At 38.7% G+C, this 12,549-nt stretch overlaps 1 pseudogene across 1 annotated transcript; it reads right to left on the bottom strand.

The window, feature by feature from the left end:
- Window positions 1-274: 274 nt before the first annotated feature.
- LOC144375318 (protein TFG pseudogene) lies at window positions 275-12,516 on the bottom strand (annotated as a pseudogene). Its single transcript, XR_013435004.1, has 2 exons — window positions 12,397-12,516; window positions 275-3,704 (listed from the first exon to the last, which is right to left on the bottom strand). The product of XR_013435004.1 is annotated as a protein TFG pseudogene (transcript).
- Between the last annotated feature and the right edge of the window lie 33 nt (window positions 12,517-12,549).

Raw genomic sequence — 12,549 nt, 5'->3', positions numbered from 1 at the left:
TACATTTTATACATAATATCTAGTCATCTTCTCTACTTTAGCACATCATGTTAACAGTAAAAAGCCAAGTAAGATGGCTAAACCTCAACCTAGCATTTTAATATCCTCTGGACAAGGGAAGCTAGAAAGCCAATCACTTTACACACATGTAAATGTAGTGTTCCAAAATAACTAGAAAGTTGCTACACTTTTAATCAGGGGAGGAAGAAAACCAACTTTCATTTTGGTCTTTTGTTCTCAAAAATTATACTTTCAATTAACAGCAACAACGATATAAAAATGCTCTGCCTTTTGTATTTATTAACTTCAATACAAATTAAAATATAATATTGGAGCCTTTTACGAGGTAATAGCTAGCAGCTATATTCATCAGTGCAGCTGGCCTCCTTATCAATACCCAGGTCTAGGTTGGGTATAGCCCTGACCAAAATTTCATGCACAAGAGTCAGGCCCACTTGGAGGAGGGGCCATGGTACTTCCAGAAGGTGTACTAAATCTTGGTCTTGGTTGATAAGCCCTGGGTTGGTTTGGAGCCATTCCAGGCTGAGAGACAGGGGCCACAGTAGAATTAGTAGGCTGAGACATTTGGGTAGGATAATGGCTCACCTAGTACTGCTGTGGTGGTTGAGCAGCCAGTTGCTGAGGCTGACCAGAAAATGTAGGAGCTGGTGCCTGGGAAGTTGGTTGCTAGCCATATCCCTGGAACTGCTGAGGTTGTGGTGTCTAGTCTACTGATTATAGCTAGCTGAATACTGCATACCATACTTCTGAGGTGGCTGAGGTGGAGCTTGAGGCTGTTGGGCACCATAGCTGGCTTGCTGCTGGTACTGTTGGTACATCTGACCTTCAATCTGACCTGCTTGTGTTTGGGCTCCTGTATATGGAGGCTGTTGTAGCTGAACTCCTGGTTGGTGAGCTGCTGAAGAGGAGGAAGCAATGCTGTTGTCGGGCCTTCCTGAATGGTTGTCTGTAGGAGCACTGGGTGGCCCTGAAACCTGATCATCTGTTAAATCAAATGCTGACTTTACATTTTTGTTGATTTCATCTTGGTTTTTCAAACGATCAAAAGCTGACATACTTGCTGCCACAACCTGAGTAGACTGTTTTCCAAAAGAATAAGAAGCAGCAGGCTTTTCTTCCCTACCATCCACAGTAACATTTTCAGGAATATTGGTGAAAGGTCCTGGTTCTCCAGGTGATTCCAAGCTATCCAATAAGTGATTCACTGTATTCCTAAGTTCTATCAGTTCTTGACAGAGAAATTTCACCTGACTTGATTCAAGGAGTCTTGGTTGGCCATTAACAAATAATGTCAGTTTCAGTATCCTACTACACTGAATAGCAAAGGAAAGTCAGAACTATCAAAAATTGTTATAAGATCTCCACTTTCATCGTTATACTTTATTGTAACTTCATCATTACTTAGAAGTTTTCCTCTGAAAACTTGATGCATCATTAGCACTAATTCATCATATCTTCATAAGTAATATCTTCATTATGAATGGGAATTCTTCTAATATCCTCCCCAAGTTGAGCTTTGATAATTATCTTCCCTCTTAGGTCCAACTGTCCATTCATGATGGACTCCAGGATATTCTTATATAACTCTAGAGAAAAACAGCTTACAAGGCCTTTGCTCGGGACTCCGTTGACAGGCTGATGAGAGTCCACCACCATAGACCCTCCGCAGCCACTGCACCTAGCTCGCAGACTGCCATGGGCCCCAGCCAATCACACAGACCCAACTAGCCTAGCCCCCACCCCTTTTTTTGACATGTGTATTGGAACGATTTTATTTAAGTACAGTGGGCCCCACCAGGCAATGTGGTTTGTTCAAGGCTGTGCGAGGGATGGGTTTGAGCTAAGAGAAGGTGTGTGAGCTGGATAAGCACACTGTGGGTTGCCACATTGCTTTCACACATCTGCTTCGGCCCACATCTGGCAGGGGCCTTTGGTCATCGGATGGAGTAGGGGAAGAATACTGCCTGGAATCTAAGACTAGGTTGGGACTTGGTGTCACAGGTGAGGGTCCCAGTGAAGACAGGCTCCCCCAGCTTTGTATCATTTGGGTTAATACAGCCCTTAGTAGTGGTCACTACTGGAGCCACTACTAAGGGCCAGGCCTGAGCCCTCCTGGCACTCTGGTCTGGCCCTTTCCTGCACTCCCTTCCCAAATGGGTCCAAAGATGAGAACAGCACATGATCAACCCAGAGGGGGCATTCTTGCTCTTCAACCAAGTCCCTATACTCAGCTAGAGTGCAAAAGGCAACTTGGTTAACTGCAGCTTTTTCCAGTCTCATGGAGACTGTCCCCAATGCCCCTCTCTTACAAGGGGCCTATGCTGAAGAGTGATTCTGCCTCCTATTTCAGAAAACCCAACCAGAAACCAGACTGTTGGTTTCAGGGTGGTGAGTAAGTGCAGAAGGGAGGGAAAAAAAGGGGCTGGTGAGGAGAGTGTAGCCTTCAATCCTGAAGGGTCCTGAGGCCTATGGATACTGTTAGTTCACCATCAGTGGGGAGTGGTGAGGCCCTGAATGCTACACTAAACCTAGGTGCTGTAAACATTAGTTTGAGCATAGTGACTAGTAGGCAGGAAGCAGTAAGCCCCCTCCCCAGTCCCCTTACTGAACAAACACTTCAATAAATAAAATTGTTAAGATGGAATTGAAACAAGGATGGATGAGAAGTGAGTGATAAGACCAGAGCCAACAGGCTCCTTAAACTCTCCCAAGACCCTCTGGATGGAACTGGAGCTTGAAGCATTAATTCTGCAGCCAATCAGAGCTGGTCTCTTCAAGTGTCCAGTGTGGTCCTGGTGTCCAGGTGGACATGAAGGCTCCCTGCTTTCTCCTTACCCCAGTCTCTATAACCATAATGGAGAGCTTCTCAGCCTCCTAAACCCAAACCGCAACAAAATGAGAGGGACCTAGTCCCAGTCCCAGTCCTCAGTCCATGATCAAGAGACACCAATAGCAGAATAAGGAGGTAGGGAAGGCAGCAGCTGCCTTGGACCTGCACCTTGAGGTGGTAGTAGGGTGGGGCCAGCCCAGCCTAGGCAGCACAGCATCAAGATCTCCCTCTGGTGGCCACAAGGGTCCCACACAGCCAAGCAAAAGCCCTGCTGAGGAACAAAGTGGGGTCTCTGCCAGTGCTCTTCCCTGTCAGGGGCCAGTTAGTGGTCAACCCCAGGCCTCAAGCCATCACCATCGTGGGTCTGTAGCAACTCTTTAAGGATGAACTTGTCTATTCTTCCTTGCATATTTTTAATAATATTTATTTTTTAATTGTAGTTGAACACGATACCTTTATTTTATTTATTTACTTTTATGTGGTGCTGAAGATTGAACATGCTAGAAAGCGCTCTACTGCTGAGCTACAATACTAGCTCCCCTTGAGTATTTTTTTTTGAGAAAAAGGAAAAATAACTTTATTGCTTTGCTAGCAAAGGAGAAATACAGGGGACTCTGTCCCAAAGGCTGTGCTTTTGACCATCAGAAGAACAGAGAGCTTTTAAAGAGGTGAGTGTAAGGTCACATTCCGGCTGTACCCTCTCAGGGGTCATGATTCACTTGTAGACTTGAGAGAGAGCCATTTCTTAGTCTTCAGGAACCATCCCCAAATCCAAATTACTTCAGTATGGTGTGTGTGTACATAAGGATAGATAATTCTATCTAGGATGGCAGGGAGAGTAATCTTGCTTTTCCTGAGGTTATGGAGGGGGAGAAGAAAGGAAAGGAAAAAAATAATTAAGTCAATTTAAAAATAAGTCTCAGTGGCAGAATAGCAAGAGTTATGTTCAAAGCATGAAATGGAGTCTATTACAAATACAAACTCTACTGAGTGATTGACAGGCAATATAAAGACTACCATCAATTAATAGTCCCATCTGATATAGAAAGAAAAAAATAGATTCTAGTATTCCCCAAAATCCCAAATGCTAGTTTTGAAAGGTAATTTTCTGGTGGTTTTCCAGTCTTACTCTGGGCAGTTCTTCTTTCTCAGCTTCTGGATTCTTTAAGTTAGTCTAGAGGTAAGAAAGTTCAATATAAAAATAGCCAGTAGCCCTGCGTGGTGGCACAATCCTGTAATTCCAGCAACTCAGGAGGCAGAGGCAGGAGGATCATGGGTTCAAAGCCAGCTTCAGTAATTTAGCGAGGTGCTTAGCAGCTCAGTGATACTCTGGCATGTGTGCGGCCCAGGTTCGATCCTCAGCACCACATACAAACAAAGACTTCCTACGCAATCTACTTTACCTTCTTTTCTGGAACCATAGTTACACTTTTTAGCTTGCATTGACTTCTAACTTGAGTAGGCCTAGAAATAAGTATGTTAGCTATCAGCTATCACCCCTATTTTAATTAATAAAGGAAATCCTCCATCCACAGAAGCTGCATGCAAATATTTTCTCATTCAAGCCACCGCATCAATAATTTTAATAACAGGCACAATAATTAACTTCATAGACTCAGGTCAATGAACCCTATCTAACTCATATAATCAAATCTCATCATTCATATTTGCAATTGCACTCTCAATAAAAATAGGACTTGCTCCATTTCACCTATGAGTCCCAGAAGTCACCCAAGGAATTCCACTTAAATTAGGCCTAATCATGTTAACATGACAAAAAATTGCCCCAATCTCTATCGTGTACCAAATCGCACCCTCTATAAACCCTACCCTTATATTATTTATAGGAACCCTATCAATCATACTAGGAGGTTGAGGAGGACTTAACCAAACCCAACTACGAAAAATCCTAGCATATTCGTCAATTGCCCACACAGGATGAATAATAGAAATTGTTACATATAATCCAACCTTAACAATATTTAACCTAATTATTTATATTATTCTTACTATTAATATATTTATACTTCTCCTTTTCCATAAAAAACTACTACCCTCTCCCTATCTAATTTATGAAATAGATTCCCTCTTTTAACACCTACAATTTTAATTGTACTAATATCACTAGGAGGATTACCCCCTCTAACAGGATTCACACCAAAATGAATTATCCTTAAAGAACTTATTTCAAATAACAACATTATTTTCTCTACACTAATAGCAATACTCGCACTCCTAAATTTATATTTCTATACTCGACTTATCTATTCAACATCTCTAACCCTATTCCCATCATTTAACAACACCAAAATAAAATGACAATTCAAAAACATAAAACTTATACCTCTTCTACCCATTCTAATCATTACTTCTACCCTCTCCCTCCCATTAATACCCCTCTTCTAACTCCTGAACTAGGAATTTAGGTTAATTTAGACCAAGGACCTTCAAAGTCCTAAGCAAGTACCTAATACTTAATTCCTGCACTAAGGACTGCAAGACTTTATCTTACATCAATTGAATGCAAACCAATCACTTTAATTAAGCTAAGCCCTTCATTTCTAGACTGATGGGATTTAAACCCATAAGATCTTAGTTAACAGCTAAACGCCTTACTCAACTGGCTTCAATCTACTTTTCCCGCCATTAAGGGAAAAAGGCGGGAGAAGCCCCTGCAGAGTTGAAGCTGCTCCTTTGAATTTGCAGTTCAATATGAATATTCACCTTGGGACTTGGTAAAAAGAGGGCTCAACCTCTGTCTTTAGATTTACAGTCTAATGCTTACTCGGCCATTTTACCACCTACCTATGTTCATCAACCGTTGATTCTTCTCAACAAATCATAAAGATATTGGTACACTTTACCTTCTATTTGGTGCTTGAGCTGGAATAGTAGGAACTGCGCTTAGTCTACTAATCCGAGCTGAACTAGGTCAACCTGGAGCTCTTTTAGGTGACCATCAAATTTACAATGTTATTGTCACCACTCATGCATTTGTTATAATTTTCTTTATAGTTATGCCAATTATAATTGGTGGATTTGGAAACTGACTAGTTCCCCTAATAATTGGAGCTCCTGATATAGCATTTCCACGTATAAATAATATAAGCTTCTGACTTCTTCCCCCTTCTTTCCTCCTCTTACTCGCTTCTTCTATAGTTGAAGCAGGTGCAGGAACTTGTTGAACTGTATATCCTCCATTAGCTGGAAATCTTGCCCATGCAGGAGCTTCAGTAGATCTAACCATCTTCTCCCTTCACTTAGCAGGGGTTTCATCAATTCTAGGTGCAATTAACTTTATTACAACAATTATCAACATAAAACCACCTGCCATATCTCAATATCAAACCCCTTTATTTGTGTGATCCATGTTAATTACAGCAGTACTACTACTCCTGTTTCTTCCAGTTCTTGCAGCAGGAATTACTATGCTGCTTACAGACCGTAATCTTAATACTACATTTTTTGACCCTGCTAGGGGTGGAGACCCTATCCTCTATCAACACCTATTCTGATTTTTTGGACATCCTGAAGTTTATATTCTCATCCTTCCAGGATTTGGTATAATTTCTCACATTGTAACATATTACTCAGGAAAAAAGGAACCATTCGGTTATATAGATATAGTATGAGCTATAATATCTATTGGTTTCCTTGGATTTATCATATGAGCCCATCATATATTTACCGTTGGAATAGATGTTGATACTCGAGCTTACTTTACATCTGCAACCATAATTATTGCTATTCCTACAGGAGTAAAAGTTTTTAGCTGATTAGCAACCCTGCACGGAGGAAATATCAAATGAACACCAGCAATACTATGAGCACTCGGCTTTATTTTCCTATTCACTGTGAGAGGCCTAACAGGAATTGTCTTAGCTAATTCTTCACTAGATATTGTTTTACATGATTCATATTATCTCATTATGTCGTAGCCCATTTCCACTATGTGCTATCAATGGGAGCTGTGTTTGCCATTATAGGAGGATTCGTTCACTGATTTCCCCTTTTTTCCGGTTACACACTAAATGACCTTTGAGCTAAAATTCATTTTACTGTAATACTTGTCGGAGTAAATTTAACTTTCTTCCCTCAACATTTCTTAGGATTATCAGGTATGCCACGTCGATACTCTGATTACCCAGATGCATACACAGCATGAAATACTGTATCCTCAATAGGTTCATTTATTTCTCTTACAGCTGTTATAATTATAATCTTTATAATTTGAGAAGCATTTGTATCAAAATGAGAAGTCCTCACCATAGAACTAACACCAACTAACTTAGAATGACTACATGGGTGCCCTCCGCCCTATCACGCATTTGAAGAACCTACTTACATTAAGGCCTAAATCAAGAAAGGAAAGAATCAAACTTTCTAAAAGTAGTTTCAAGCCAGCCTCATAACCATTATGACTTTCTTCATGAGATATTAGTAAAATAATTACATAACTTTGTCAAAGTTAATTTTCAGGTTAAATTCCTATATATCTCTATGGCATATCCACTCAAAATTAGGATTTCAAGACGCCACATCTCCCATTATACAAGAACTTCTACACTTTCATGACCATACTCTTATAATTGTTTTCTTAATTAGCTCCCTAGTCCTTTACATTATCTCATTAATATTAACTACAAAATTAACTCATACAAGCACTATAGATGCCCAAGAAGTAGAAATTATTTGAACCATTCTCCCCGCTATTATCCTTATTCTAATTGCTCTTCCCTCCCTACGTATTCTATATATAATAGAAGAAATTAATGACCCATCCTTAACAGCAAACACTAATTATGAACAAATTCACAGTCGAACTATAACACTAGCCCGAGGCTTACAATCTATTCTTCCCCTTATAGCAACATGGTGAGTTCTAGCTACCCTGACCAATCTAGCCCTCTCACCTTCTATTAACCTAATTGGTGAATTATTTATTATTATAGCATCATTCACTTGATCAAATATTAAAATTATCTTAACTGGACTAAATATATTAATTACAGCCCTTTACTCATTATGCATACTAATTATAACACAATGAGGAAAATTTACATATCATACATTAAATATTAATCCTTCCTTCACACGAGAAAATACACTTATATTTCTTCACCTTTTTCCACTTGCCATTCTATCAACAAACCCTACCATTATTCTGGGCCATTTATACTGTAAATATAGTTTAAGCAAAACTTTAGATTGTGAATCTAACAATAGAGAATCGTAACCTCTTATTTACCAAGAAAGCATGCAAGAACTGCTAATTCATGCTCCCTGTAATTACATCCATGGCTTTCTTAACTTTTATAGGATAGTAGTAATTCGTTGATCTTAAGAACCAAAAAATTAGTGCAACTCCAAATAGAAGTAATAAATATATTCTCTTCACTTATCCTCACATCACTTGTAACTCTTTCATTTCCTATTTTCCTCACCATAACTGACTACTATAAACACATTAATTACCCAAACTACGTAAAAATCTCTATTATTTGTGCACTATCACTCTGCATAGTACCAACACTAATATTTATCAACTCAAATTATGAACTCGTTATCTCAAACTGACACTGAATGACTATTCAAACATTCACCCTTTCCATAAGCTTTAAGCTAGATTATTTTTCTATATTATTTATTCCCGTAGCATTATTCGTTACATGATCAATCATAGAATTCTCAATATGATACATGCACTCTGACCCTTTTATTAACCGTTTCTTCAAATATCTCCTTTTATTCCTCATTACTATAATAATCCTAGTTACATCCAACAACCTATTTGAACTATTAATTGGCTGAGAAGAAGTAGGTATTATATCTTTTTTATTAATCAGTTGATGATATGGTCGAACAGATGCTAATACAGCAGCCCTTCAAGCCATCCTGTAAAACGGAATTAGAGACATCGGATTTGTTCTAGCTATAGCATGATTTTTACTCAACTCAAACTCATGAGAACTTCAACAACTTTTCATAATAGACGTGTCCCTACTTCCTCTACTAGGACTACTCTTGGCCGCCACAGGAAAATCTGCCCAGTTCGGCCTTCATCCTTGATTATCTTCTGCTATAGAAGGTCCAACTCCCGTATCAGCTTTACTTCACTCCAGTACAATAGTAGTAGCAGGAGTTTTCCTCCTCATCCGCTTCTACCCGCTAATAGAACATAATAAGACTATCCAAACACTCACTCTCTGCTTAGGAGCTATCACCACTCTATTCACCGCCATTTGTGCTCTCACCCAAAATGATATCAAAAAGATTATCACATTCTCCACTTCAAGCCAACTAGGACTAATAATAGTAACTATTGGGATTAACCAGCCCCACTTAGCTTTTCTCCATATTTGTACACATGCATTCTTTAAAGCCATACTATTCATATGCTCAGGATCAATTATTCATAACCTAAACGATGAACAAGACATTCGAAAAATAGGAGGACTATTCAAGGCCCTCCCATTTACCTCATCCTCACTTATTATTGGCAGTTTAGCACTAACAGGAACTCCTTTCCTAACTGGATTTTACTCTAAAGACCTAATTATTGAATCTGCAAACACGTCGTATACCAACGCCTGAGCCCTAACTATTACTCTTCTTGCTACCTCTCTAACTGCTGTCTACAGTACATGAATTATTTTCTATGTACTAATAGGACAACCTCGATTCTCTTCACTAACCTCAATCAATGAAAATAACCCTCAACTTCTTAATTCAATTAAACGCCTTCTTATTGGAAGTATTATTGCAGGATTTATCCTTTCATATAATATTCCACCTATAAATATTCCAGTCCTAACCATACCCACCTATCTAAAACTTACAGCACTATTAGTAACCGTTTTAGGGTTTGTCATTGCCATAGAACTAAACTCAATAACTCTTTATCTAAAAACCAAAATGTACTCAAACACATCAAAATTTTCAACCTTACTAGGCTATTTCCCTACTATTATTCATCGATTTAATCCTCATCTTAATCTTGTTATAAGCCAAAAACTTTCATCAACTCTATTAGACCTGGTCTGACTAGAAAAAACTATTCCCAAGTTTACCACTAACTTTCACTCAACAGCCTCCACTATAATCTCTAATCAAAAGGGTCTCATCAAATTATATTTCCTATCGTTCTTGACTTCAACACTCCTAGCAACCATAACCGTATTCTACTTCCACGTGTAATTTCAATTACAATAAAAATACTAACAAACAATGACCAACCAGCTACAACCATTAATCAACTTCCATATTTATATATAGCTGCCACCCCTATTGAATCTTCATGAACCAACCCTAACTCCTCCCCGTCAAACACTATTCAATTCCCTTAAACTCAATTACAACTTCTATTTCATCATATAAAACCATAAACATGATAATTAAAAACTCCACTAGAAATCCTAATATCAAAATCCCTCAAATAACTACATTTGGTCCTCATGTTTCTGGATATTCCTCTGTCGCTATAGCCGTAGTATAACCAAATACCACTAATATTCCCCCTAAGTAAATTAAGAATACTATTAAACCTAAAAAAGACCCTCCAAAACATAGTACAACCCCACATCCAATTTCCCCACTAACAATCAACCCCAAACCTCCATAAATAGGAGAAGGCTTTGAAGAAAACCCTACAAAACCTAAGACAAAAAGTATACTTAATAAATACGTAACATACGTCATTATTTTTACATGGAATTTAACCATGACTAATGACGTGAAAAATCATCGTTGTTATTCAACTATAAAAGCACTAATGACAAACACTCGCAAAACTCACCCTTTAATTAAAATCATCAACCACTCTTTTATTGATCTACCTGCACCCTCCAACATTTCCGCATGATGAAACTTTGGATCTCTACTAGGCCTCTGCTTAGCTATCCAAATCCTCACTGGGTTATTTCTAGCAATGCATTATACATCTGATACTATATAACAGCCTTTTCATCAGTTACTCACATTTGCCGAGATGTAAATTATGGCTGACTAATATGCTATATACATGCTAAAGGCGCATCTATATTTTTTATCTGCCTTTTTCTTCATGTAGGCCGAGGATTATACTATGGTTCATATACTTACTTTGAAACATGAAACATTGGAGTTATTCTCCTGTTCGTAGTAATAGCCACAGCTTTCATGGGCTATGTTCTTCCCTGAGGCCAAATATCATTCTGAGGAGCAACTGTAATTACTAATCTTTTATCTGCTATCCCTTACATTGGTACAACCTTAGTAGAATGAATTTGAGGTGGCTTCTCAGTAGACAAAGCTACCCTAACACGATTTTTCGCATTCCACTTTGTTCTTCCATTTATCATTGCAGCTCTAGTTATAGTTCACCTTCTTTTCCTCCATGAGACTGGATCAAACAACCCTTCAGGCCTTATTTCTGACTCAGACAAAATTGCTTTTCACCCATACTACACTATCAAAGATATCCTCGGAGTCCTTCTTCTTATTTTAGCTCTAATGACCCTAGTTCTATTTTCACTTGATCTTCTAGGAGATCCTGATAATTATACACCCGCAAACCCCCTAAGCACTCCACCTCACATCAAACCAGAATGATATTTCTTATTTGCCTACGCTATTCTCCAATCTATCCCCAACAAACTAGGAGATGTCTTAGCCTTAGTATTCTCAATTCTTATTCTAATACTTTTTCCACTACTCCATCTATCTAAACAACGAAGCATAATATTTCGACCATTAAGTCAATGCATATTCTGAATTCTAGTAGCAGACCTATTTACACTAACCTGAATTGCAGGACAACCCCTTGAATACCCATTTATTATTATTGGTCAACTAGCATCAATCCTATACTTCACCATTATTCTCCTAATCTTACCAACCGTTAGCCTAATTGAAAATAAACTTCTTAAATGAAGAGCTCTAATAGTATAAATATTACTTTGGTCTTGTAAACCAAAAATGAAGTTACAAACTTCTTAGAGCAGTATATCAGGGAAGAAAATAGACTTTCCACCTTCAACTCCCAAAGCTGATATTTCTTACTTAAACTATTCCCTGCACTCAACCAGTTGCTTAAATTTTAACTTTTATGTCACTATTAACTTTTATTCAATAATCCACTCCTATGTAAATCGTGCATTTAATGCTCTCCCTCATTAAACCACTATTAATTCATGTACATAGGACAGTATATGTTTAATCAACATTAATATTATACCCACCATGCATATAAGCACGCTCATAATACTAACATAGTACATAATACAGTATCTTATTATTTCACATTAACTGCTTGTCAATATGACTGTGATATACCCAATAACCCCTGTTTAAAGTACATAGCACATTAACATCACTGGCGGTACATACCACATTCAGTCATAAATCTTCCTCGTTCCAAATGACTATCCCCTACCAAATTTGGTCTCATAATCTACCACCCTCCGTGAAACCATCTACTCGCCCACTCCGTGTCCCTCTTCTTGCTCTGATCCCATTTTAACTTGGGGGTAGCTAATGATGAACTTTATCTGGCATCTGGTTCCTACCTCAGGGCCATAAACTGCATAATCGCCCCCTCGTTCCCCTTAAATAAGACATCACGATGCGTCTGCAGCGGCGGCGCCCCGGCCACTGGAACACGCCGTCGACGAACACGCCATTCTTCCCCGGGCAGCGCAGGTACAAGTCGCCGCCCGTGT

This window comes from Ictidomys tridecemlineatus, chromosome 2 (genome assembly GCF_052094955.1).
Source record: "Ictidomys tridecemlineatus isolate mIctTri1 chromosome 2, mIctTri1.hap1, whole genome shotgun sequence".
Lineage (NCBI taxonomy): Eukaryota > Metazoa > Chordata > Mammalia > Rodentia > Sciuridae > Ictidomys > Ictidomys tridecemlineatus.
This window is presented reverse-complemented; position numbering and strand designations above follow the sequence as displayed.